The sequence below is a fragment of the Oncorhynchus mykiss genome, chromosome 19, assembly GCF_057628025.1.
Source record: "Oncorhynchus mykiss isolate SJ-2025 chromosome 19, ASM5762802v1, whole genome shotgun sequence".
NCBI lineage: Eukaryota > Metazoa > Chordata > Actinopteri > Salmoniformes > Salmonidae > Oncorhynchus > Oncorhynchus mykiss.
Window position 1 is genome coordinate 12,303,759 of NC_143040.1, and position 12,140 is coordinate 12,315,898.

Below are 12,140 nucleotides of genomic sequence, written 5' to 3' on the forward strand. Positions count from 1 at the left end.
ATATTGTTAATACAGTCTCCACTTCTATTATCTCTCTCTAACCACTATGTGGCAATATCAGAGAGAAAGAGAGAGAGAGTGTAAAAGTTTGCGTCCCAAATGGTATCCTATTTCCCTATGAAGTGATTGTATAGAGAAAAGAGTGCCATTTGGGACATATCTCAAGAGTCTCCTTCTTATTGGTGGATAGAGCCTTGAAACCTCCTGACACCTACAGCCTTCTTATTGGTGGATAGAGCCTTGAAACCTTCTGACATCTACAGCCTTCTTATTGGTGGATAGAGCCTTGAAACATCCAGCTGTTAGACACAGACAGAAAACAGAGACGTACAGTTAATACTGTAAGTAAAAGTAAGTTAGACTCATAGATATTACAATAAGAGGTCAGGCAGACTGAATAGTGGATTCATTGATTGATTGGCGTGATATTCGGTACGTTTAGTTAAGATGGCCGACTACGTCAACAAACAGGTGATTGAATTAAACAACATTAACGAAGAAAACCAGAACAGAGCAACGAGGAGCGTGAAGACTGAGACCCATCGCTCAGGTAAGCACAAATAACTGTATCTTTTTGAGTGTTTTGTCTTCTGGGTGGTTCAGTACGGAACGTGGAGTTTACAACATGCTGGAGTCACGCACACTAAAATGTATGTGTTTTGTTTCCCTTCAGTAACTGGAACTATTTAAATACGATCAATTGAAAATAACCTTTTAAAACAACAACAAAGTGGACACCCTGCCACTGTTTTTGGTAAACAGCTGAGGGGCTGGAGAAATGTAAGCACTCTCAATTTCATAGACAGAAGAGCTACGTATGCTCAGTGTAAGCTTGTTTACTCTGGAATTGTAAATTATGCAATTGTACAAACTCTATATTGCCTTAAAGCTACAGTACATTTTTGGGCGACCCGACCAAATTCACATAGAAATGTTATAGATCTTTCATTCCCATCGAAAGCAAGTCTAAGACGCGGTAGATCTGTGTGCTATTTCTATGCTTCCCTTTCTGAAGTTGCATATTTGCATCTTTTACTTTCGGTTTTGTACAGCAACTTCAAACAGCAGATTATACAATATTTATTTTACACAATGACTGCTTGTTTTGTCACATAAACACATTAGAATTTTTGCAACCAGGAAATGGAGGACCGATTTCTGCATAGGTCATCTGTTTAAAACAATCATTTTGAGCTCATGGATGGTCAGTCATGCATACATAGCTCTGTCTTTGCATTTTAGAGTGGTTATGTTTCTCCATATTTTGCGTCCTGATGGGGTTAGAAAGTTAAACTAAGCTCATGAGGCATTTATAAGTTACATTCATGAAGAATGAATGGGTAAGTATCATACATTTCAAAGTCCCAAAAATGTAAGCAGCAATCACAGATATCCTCTTTATGTCATCATTCATCTGTATTGTGTAATTCTGGTCATTTTTCATACAGTAGCTTCCTGTTTATCAGATTTGAGATGACCATACTTTTGAGCAAACGGTCGCTACCAACCCTAAATTGGGGGGGAGGGGGGTTTGGTTATCGGAATTCTAATGATAATCAGTTGTGATGTAGGATGATGTTTGTTCTATTTGTAATCATAATGTAGGATGGCGTGTGTGTGTGTCTGTTTCTCTGCAGATGGAAGAACAAGACTCTACAGGCTGGCTGCTGTGTGTTTAGGAGTGCTGTGTGTTCTACAAGTCATTCTCAACATCACCCTGAGACTGGCTTTCTGTGAGTGAGGCCCAAATGACACCCTATTAGCACAGTACTTTTGACAGTGCACTAGGGTAGGGTGTAGGGTGTAGGGAATAGGGTGCCATTCGGGACCCTGTTAAATTTTGAACAATATTCCATTTGGGACCCTATACCCTTTTACAATGCATTACTTTTGCTCAAGGGCACATCGGCAGATTTTTGACATAGTTGGTTCAGGGATTCAAACCAGAAAACATTTGTATACTGGTCCACCGCTCTTAAAAGCTAAGCCACCAAGCAGGCTCTGTCATGTGAACACATTTATACACAGTGATTCATTGGCGCCTAAATAAATGAGTGCAAGAGATGTCCTATAAGCCAATGCAGCAGTAGAACTAGAACTTCCATTGTCAACTAAGTGAAAACAGAGTGCCTTCAGAAACTATTCAGGCCACTTGACTTTTTCCACATTTTGTTACGTTACAGCCTTATTCTGAAATGGATTAAATAAAATATAATCTTCAGCAATCTACACACAATACCCTATAATGACAAAGTGAAAACAGGTTTTCAGAAATGTTTGCAAATGTATTACACATTAAAAAACTGAAATACCTTTTTTACCTAAGTATTCACACCCTTAGCTATGAGACTGGAAATTGAGCTCAGGTGCATCCTGTTTCCATTGATCATCCTTGAGATCTTTCTAAAACTTGATTGGAGCCAACCTGCGGTAAATTCAATTGATTGGACATGATTTGGAAAGGCACACACCTGTCTATAAGATCCCACAGTTGACAGTGCATGTCAGAGCAAAAACCAAGCCATGTTGTCGAAGGAATTGTCCGTAGAGCTCCGACACAGATCAGAGGAAGGGTACAAAAACATTTCTGCAGCATAGAAGATCCCCAAGAACACAGTGGCCTCCATCATTCTTAAATGGAAGAAGTTTGGAACCACCAAGACTCTTCCTGGCGCTGGCCGTCCGGCCAAACTGAGAAATCGGGGGAGAAGGGCCTTGGTCAGGGAGGTGACCAAGACTCAATGGCCACTCTGACAGAGCTCTATAGTACTTCTGTGAAAATGGCAGAACCTTCCAGAAGGACAACCATCTCCGCAGCACTCCACCAATCAGGCCTTTATGGTAGAGTGGCAAGACGGATACCACCGGAAACAGGATTCCCCTGAGCTCAATTTCGAGTCACATAGCAAAGGGTCTGAATACTTAAGTAAATAAGGTATTCCTGTTTTTTAAATTTTAAATACATTTGCACAAATTTCTAAAAGACCTTTGTCATTATGGGGTACTGTGTGTAGACGGAGGATTTGTATTTTTTTATCTATTTTAGAATAAGGCTGTAACATAACAAGTCAAGGGGTCTGAATACTTTCCGAATGCGCTGTAACTGTTCAGTTTGCCAATCTGATCTATTATAAAAACATAGCAAATCTTACTTTAGCTATGTATGAATTATTTTCAGTCAATGTACTGTCATTTCTATTTTCCCATAAAGCATAAAGCCCTTATAAAAACATTCATAACTTAAAAGGAAAATTATATTTCCATTTTCTAGAAAACAAGAAAACAGTACTGAGGACTCTGAAGAATCCTACTATTATAAACAACGGACAAAAATCTTGCCTTTGTTGACAGTGAAAAAAGATTCAAATTAAACTCCCCATTTTCGACTCACAGCAATAACTATTTTATAACCATTAGTCACTAGCATCCCTTCATTATCCACTAGCTCTGTAGCTAAGCCCCTACCACATTGTTGTCAACAAGTTTTCCAGCTTGGTCCTAAAACTCATGAAACAATTAGTTAACAATGTCATTTATTCTTCTAAGACATACATTGTACTTATGCACGTTACAAACTTTTTAAACAGCACAAAATGTTACTTTAATGTTTCACGTGGTTGTAAAAATAATTAAAACAAAAAATAGCTTTTGGTCTTAATTTAAGGTTAGGGTTAGGTATAAGGTTAGCAGTGTGTTTAAGGTTAGGGTTACATTCAAAATCACATTTTAAGAAGAGAAATTGTAGAAATAGGCAGTTTTTATGACTTTGTGGCTGTGGTATCTAGTGATGACCATATCCTGTGACTTTCATTTTAGCTGCAGTCAGAGGATAGTGTGATGAGAGATCAGTGTGATATCACTCCCTGGTGGTGACAGCACGGTGTTTTTTTTCTGGCTTTCCTATTTTAAAAGTGCAAACTTAGCTATGATGTGTCATGAAATAGTGAACAAAAAAATGAACTAGCGAAATGTTTCATTAGTTGTTTTTTTGTGACACTTTTGAAGAAGCGAGATGTCAACAGGAAGTGACATTTCACTGACCTCTTACTTCTCATATATGCTAAGCTAGCCACAATAAGGATTAGCCACAATAGTGGAATTCAATGTTTGCCTTCAAAATAAAAGTCCCCCATAGAAAGTCATGCAAATGGATACAAATAGTGGTATCATGCCATATTTGGACAAGATAAGGCTAAACAAGTTTGGACTGTTGCTATGTAAATTCAACAAAAGACAATAATTAGTTGATTTGACAGAAAAGTACCAATAAGTTTAAATCACACCATGGATGTATAACACTTTAGAATTGCATTGGGGGCATACTTATATTTCTCTGTACAGCCTTACCTAAGGACTGTGAATCACAGGAGGTTGGTGGCACCTTAATTGGGGAGGATGGGCTCGTTGTAATGACTGGAGCAGAATGAGTGGAAAGGTATCAAACCCATGGTTTCTATGTGTTCGATGCCATTCCATTCGCGCCGTTCCAGACATTATTATGAGCGGTCCTCGCCTCAGTAGCCTCCACTGTTCTGGATCAATTAAATGGGGTCTACAGTGACCCCCACAGAACACAACTGTGAAGAGTTTACACAAATATTAGGATTGTGGAGCAGTTAGATCACAACAATGTCCAAACGCCAGGTGTTGAGTGTGAAAACTGAAAGAAAAAATGACATAGGAGAAAGATATCTGTCAGAAGATGGGAATAAAAAGCAGGACCATGTGGACAACACTGTTAGGAAAGCAAAGCAACTCTGAATCATCCATGCTGGGCGTTTCAGACAAATAGATGCACAATTTACTTTTGTAAAACGTTCAGGGCAAATGATACTGTAATGAATAGAACGTTTTAGGCTTTTGTTAGAGGAGAGAAATATGACGGTGTGTCTAGTGATGACAGATCTTTATTAAAGTACTTGTGTGGTAGTTAAAGAACTGTGTAGAATAGGTCTGTGTGTAGACCTACTGATAGCTAGCTGTAATTGTATCTAATAAATCAACCCTTTAAGCTAACAGGGATCACTGAAAAGTACATTTCCCGAAGAAAATGTGGTGTGCTTGCCTGCTTGTTTTAAAGTATGTTTTGTTTTGAAATAAGTTATAGTAGTGGTCGTGTCTGCAGTAGTAGTGGTGGTGACTGGTTATAGTTGAAAAAGTGATAGATTGATTGATTGGTGGTTGATAGGATAGCCTGAACATGTGAACGTTGGTTTGGTGTCTCTAGCTCGAACAGCTCAAGAGTTACAATTATTGTTGGTGGGTATTATACTGCATGTTAATTCATGCATATTTAAGTAGCTATCATTTATAGTGCAGACCAGAGCAAGTTAGCTACTCCCAGGACTAGAGCTGGATGTCACGCCCTGACCATAGAGAGCCCTTGTTTCTCTATGGTGTAGTAGGTCAGGGTGTGACTTGGGGGGTATTCTAGTTTATTATTTCTATGTGGTGTTCTAGTTTTCATATTTCTATGTTGGTGTACTTGGTATGGTTCCCAATTAGAGGCAGTTGGTAATCATTGTCTCTAATTGGGGATCATATTTAGGTAGCCTTGTTCCACCTTTGTTTGGTGGGATATGGTATTTTGTGTTTTGTGCAACACGTAGTCACGGGTCGGTGTTAGTGTAGTGAGTTGTTGTTGTTGTTGTTGTTGTTGTTGTTATTGCTAAGTTTCACTTTTTAATATATATGTGGAACTCAACATCCGCTGCGCCTTGGTCCATCTCTACACACGACCGTGACACTGGAGCAGACCAGACCAGTAGTTGTGGTCAGTAGTTGTGTGGTTGTGGTCAATAGCTGTTGTTAGTAGTTATGGGCAGTATTGTGTTTAAGAAAATGTTTATTTACCTAGGCAAGTCAGTTAAGAACAAATTCTTATTTACAATGACGGCCTACCCCGGCCAAATCTGGACGATACTGGGCAAATTGTGCGCCATCCTATGGGACTCCCAATCAAGGCCGGATGTGATACAGCCTGGATTCAAACCAGGGACTGTAGTGATGCCTGTTGCATTGAGATGCAGTGCCTTAGGCCGCTGCGCCACTCGGGAGGTCAGTAGTTGTGGTCAGTAGGTGTGGTCAGTCCGTGATATAAGTGGAACTAGGAATATAAAGACAGCAATTGAAAGCAAAATAAAACTGAAGCATGAAACTCCAAGAGCCAATTGTTCAGAATATGTTCAGTAGAACCTGATGAAGCTGGCAATGCACAGTGTCGTGCAAAGCGGCATGCACTACAGAACAAAGAGGAGGAATGTTAGAGAGAAGGAGGGAGTGATATTTACATGGAGACAAAGAGTACAGACTACACTAGAGGCAGTGGTGTAAAGTACTTAAGTAAAAATATTTCAGTGTTCTACTTATGTCGTTTTTGCGGTATCTGTAATTCACTGTTTATATTTTTAACAACAAACTTTCTTCACTGCATTCCTAAAGAAAATAATGTACTTGTTACATTTTGAATGCTGAGCAGTTCAGGAAAATGGTCCAATTTATGCACTTATCAAGAGAACTTCCATCCCTGGTCATCCCTACTGCCTCTGATCTGGCAGACTCAATAAACACAAATACGTTGTTTGTAAATGATGTCTGAGTGTTAGAGTGTGCTCCTGGCTATCCACAAATACATTTAAAAAATAGTAGTGTAATGTTTGCTTAATTAAAGGAATTTGAAATGATTTATACTTTTACTTTTGATACTTAAGTATATTTTAGCAATTACATTTACTTTGATACTTAAGTATATTAGGTAACAATATATATGTATTTTTTTGCGTATAAATCTTGGTGGGGCAAAACCCCCCCCCCCAATTTTACACAACACAAAGCAATACATGAGTTGCACTATAACATTGGCAAATGGTGCCAACAAACTGTTAGGGCCTACATAAAGCTATCCCAACTGCAGAGTCCAAACACCTTACCACTGCTACACCTGGCTATCAGTTGAGCCTTGTCTGGCAGCAAAACAGTTCATCCAGCCTGATTTACTGCCTTTTTAAAATAAATAGCTGATATGGCTAACTTGCTTAAACAAATGTGGTTTCTACTGACAATTGAGATGGACAAACTGTGGCATAAGGGAACGATGAGCGGATAAGAGGCAATCCGTAAATTTGATTAAGACATTCATGAGCGAGCTAAGATGGACGTAGTCAATATAACTATTTGTTCAGGACTTTTGAAATATACAGCGACATAATTCAGAACATGGGCCGTTCTTACAGTGTTCTGCCTGTACACCAAGTCAGAACCGTAGGATAAATAAAGTGGGCATATAAGCAGACAATGAAAGCTCTTACAATATTGATGATGACATTTCTCCAAAGCTGGCTATAGGCTACATGTGCACCACCAAGTCAGAACAGTAGGCTAAGTTTTGAAAGGGAAAGGGACGAAATTATTAGGATGACGCACATAGGCTAATAACAGCTTACTACACAACATACATTTAGTATTACTTTCTTAGCTACAGTGTACATATCTCCATGGAATAAAACATATTCATGTGCTCCTTCTCTGGTTCAGGCTGTTGAAGAGCTCCAGACTGCTTTTCAGTCACTGCAGGCCTCCCTTTATGGTCTCAAACTGGTCTTGAATGTACAAAAAACTAAATTCATGACCTTTACTAGAGCTAGAACTCTGCCAGAGAATGTTAGCATTGTCACATCTGGTGGCTTATCCACTGAAAAAGTGTCATCCTACAAATACCTAGGTATTTGGTTGGATGACAAGTTGTCCTTTAACATTCATGTGGATAATCTTGTGACAAAGCTTAAATTGAATATGAGTTTTAATTTTCGTAGTAATACTTCCTTCCCACTTATGGCTAGAAAGAAGCTTGTTCAGGTCACTTTTCTCTCTGTAATTGATTATGGTGACTTGTTGTATGCATGCAACCTCCATCTTACAGAGACTGGACTCTGTTTATCATGCATCCTTGTGGATTATTACATATGCCAAGTCACTCACCCATCATTGCACCTTGTACCAAATGGTAGGTTGGACCTCACTTTATATGTGCAGAAAGCGACATTTGTATGTGTTCATCAACAAAGCCCTTTTGGGTAAACTCCCTCTTTACCCCTGTAGTCTGGTCTCCTTCACCACCAGCAGTTACCATACCCGGTCTGCTAGCTGGTTGCTGCTTAAAGTCCCCAGGACATTCACAGTATGAGGCAAGAATGCCTTCTCTTCTTGTGCACCAGACGCCTGGAATAATCTACAATCCATGCTTCATCTAGATATGTTAGTGCCAATGAATTAATTTTAAAAAATGATGGGAGACTCTGTTTCAGAGGAGTGTAAATTCCTTATTTTTTTTTTGCCTGGATCATGTTGTTGTATTGTATTGTTGTATGTTTTAATTGTGTAATGTATTGGTTGTTGCTGCCTTCTTGGCCAGGTCTCCCTTGAAATAGAGGCTGGGTTTCAACGGGCTTTTCCTGGTTAAATAAAGGTTCAACTAAAATAATTTATGCAGCAGCATACAAGACATTTTTGGACTCACCTTGTTTTGCTGTGCTCACTTGAACAGGAAGGTGGCGTGGCGGTCCTTCTTGTGAGCAGATTTTGTCATGAAACTTTGTCGACAAAGTCTGTCATTCTCTGGATTTATAGTGCTTTCAAGACAACTGGAAACATGGGGGAAAAAAACAAGGTTGAATCATGACGGCAGTGGTTTTCAGGTCGGAGCTCTAGAAAGAGGCTTGGATGAGTTGGATGACCGTTCATGACCGTTCATGAGTTGGATGTCCGTTCAAAATGTATTTTTCCAGTCAGAGCTCGTTTTTTTTCAGAGTTCCAAGTTGTCTTGAACTCACTGAAGTCTGAGATTTCCCAGTTCTGAGTCTCCAGTTGTTTTGAACACGGCAGACGTCATGCTGGATGGACAGCATGGCCAATGTATTCAACCTTTTCTGGCCCACCTGCCCTGAATGATGAGTTGCCGCTGAACACAGGTAGTCTAGACTCTAACTAACGACCATACAACCACCTAAAATAGCCACAAAAGCCACTAGCCAGCCAGCCATATATCAAGAGTTCAAAGATTATGAATATGGTCCCACTTTAAAGCCTTCATAAAGCCTTCATAAACACTACAAACATGTCTCACAAATTATCTATAACCATATGTCATGCTCTATAAAAGGTTCATAAATGTGGCATAACTGTGTGACCTTACTGAGTATGGGAGTGACCTTACTGAGTATGGGAGTGACCTTACTGAGTATGGGAGTGACCTTACTGAGTATGGGAGTGACCTTACTGAGTATGGGAGTGACCTTACTGAGTATGTGTGAGTGACCTTACTGAGTATGGGAGTGACCTTACTTAGTATGGGAGTGACCTTACTGAGTATGGGAGTGACCTTACTGAGTATGTGTGAGTGACCTTACTGCTTGCAAAAACATCCCCCCTGGTCGTCACTAGTTAACACATCCACAAAGTCATTATTATGGCTAAACATTGCCCCCCCAAAAAAAAACAATTAAAATGTGCTTTTAAACCAAACCCTAACTAAAGAAGGCCAAGCTTGATACGTTGGTCTACCAGACCTTCTGAGCATTTGGGCGGAAGTGTCTTGGAACAAGATTAGTTGTAATGTGACTAAAATAACTTAACTTTAGAGCGTGTTTCATCCTTCAGCACAACATGTCACCCTTTATATGTTTATATCACATTCAACATTGTGGGTTATGTCACATTTGATATGGGTGATTATGTCAAACAGTTAACAGTTACACATTTATGAACTCTTTATAAAGCTTGACATATGCTTAAAGATGCTGTATAACACATATATGTAGTGCTTATGAAGCTATTATAAAGGCTTTGTGAAGCTTTTTTTAAGCTTAACGTAATTTAAAGCGGGACCATGAAGGTATATACTCTGAAGTTATTATTTGAGAGCAGTGAAAATGAAATCCCAATCAGTGAAAAAAACAATATCTAGCTAACTAGCAGATTTACATCAATCATCAACGTCAATGATCAGCTGATTGTCCTTAGTTGTCCTTAGTGTCAGTTTGCACCAGTTTAGGCTGTTTCGGTTTTCATTACGTTTATTATTTTGTAGTGTTTGTATTTAGATTCGTGTTGCTATAGTTTAATAAACATGGATCGCAATCTACACGCCGCATTTTGGTCCGACTCTCCTTCACACCTAGAAAACCGTTACAGAATCACCCACCAACACACAGTGAAACCCAGGCTACCTAAATATGGTTCCCAATCAGAGACAATGACTAACACCTGCCTCTGATTGAGAACCATATCAGGCCAGACATGGAAATAGACAAACAAGACATCCAACACAGAATGCCCACCCAGCTCACGTCCTGACCAACACTAAAACAAGGAAAACACACACGAACGATGGTCAGAACGTGACAAGACTACTGCTCTATAATAACACTGACGACCCCAAGGTAAGAGACTACTGCTCTATAATAACACTGACCACCCCAAGGTAAGAGACTACTGCTCTATAAAAACACTGCTCTGTAATAAATCTGAGCACTCCAAGGTAACACTACTCCTCTAGTAACACTAGAGTAGGACTGATTCTCTGGGTTGTTCATAATCCAATGACTACAAGGTGAGATTTTGCGATCCAGGTGTGATAGAGACTTTTTAACTAATTACATATTGCTACAAATCATGTTCATAAAAAGTATTGTTTCCACTCATAGATGTCATTCCACGAGCACTAAAGATATATCTGAAAATGTCATAAAAATACAAAATATGTTTTGGTTGTTGGTCCTGAAAAGGTTATGCTCGTGTTAAAGTTGAAAAAACATGTATATTTACTTTGTCCCCTATTTTTTGCACTGGTACTATGCACACTCACTAGACTCTACCCACACGCTCACTAGACTCTACCCACACACTCACTAGACTCTACCCACACACTCACTAGACTCCACCCACCCACACACTCACTAGACTCCACCCACCCACACACTCACTAGACTCTACCCACATGCTCACTAGACTCTACCCACACGCTCACTAGACTCTACCCACACGCTCACTAGACTCTACCCACACGCTCACTAGACTCTACCCACACGCTCACTAGACTCTACCCACACGCTCACTAGACTCTACCCACACGCTCACTAGACTCTACCCACACGCTCACTAGTCTCTACCCACACGCTCACTAGACTCTTGTCTTGGAAATTTCCTGTATTTACCAAATCATGAGAGCAAACCACACAAGTCAGTGTTTATCACAATGTCCATCTTTAATTATATGAGCTCCATCACAACCCTGTGACTCTCTGATCAATTCAGTGTCTATAAATGAATTCTCTGAGAGTCCCTTACACATTGCAACTGAGATCCTTTATAGCAAAGACACACATAGCCAGACAGCATCGGCATAATTTATCGTTCAGCTTTGTCTCCTAAACTATGTTATTTTCTTAAACTCAGAACCTAAACAAATCCTCATATCAACAGGCATATATCAAATCCACCCTATCTTGACAAGATCACAGAGACACATTGACTGGCACACAGACGTTGTGGAGCCAAGAGATACATGCTTGACCTCTCCCCTCTATGCGGCCCAAGTAACTTAGTCCTGACAGAGAACAGATGACAGCAACCCCTGCCACAGTATTGTACAAAAATAAACATTCTGATGAGAAGGAACTTACAAACATATGATGAATATAAAACATCTTACCTATGTTACCAACTAATTCTGATTATTCCCCAACACTCTCCCCACACACTCACTAGACTCTACCCACACACTCACTAGACTCTACCCACACACTCACTAGACTCTACTCACTAGACTCTACCCACACACTCACTAGACTCCACCCACCCACACACTCACTAGACTCTACCCACACACTCATTAGACTCTACCCACACACTCATTAGACTCTACCCACACACTCATTAGACTCTACCCACACACTCATTAGACTCTACCCACACACTCACACATACTTACACTGATACTCCAACACACACATACACAAAACACACACACACACAGACAAAGTCTTGTGCAGCTAACCTTGTAGGGACACACAATCCAGTCCCATTCAACATCCTATTTTCCCTAACCCTAGACCCTAACCCTTGATGTAGTTCTAAGACTAACT

General features: G+C 39.9%; 1 long non-coding RNA gene across 1 annotated transcript; it reads left to right on the plus strand.

The window, feature by feature from the left end:
• Positions 1–224: 224 nt before the first annotated feature.
• LOC149974984 (uncharacterized) lies at positions 225–3,719 on the plus strand. Its single transcript, XR_016488768.1, has 2 exons — positions 225–550; positions 1,638–3,719. It is a non-coding gene; the product is annotated as an uncharacterized LOC149974984 (long non-coding RNA).
• Positions 3,720–12,140: the final 8,421 nt, after the last annotated feature.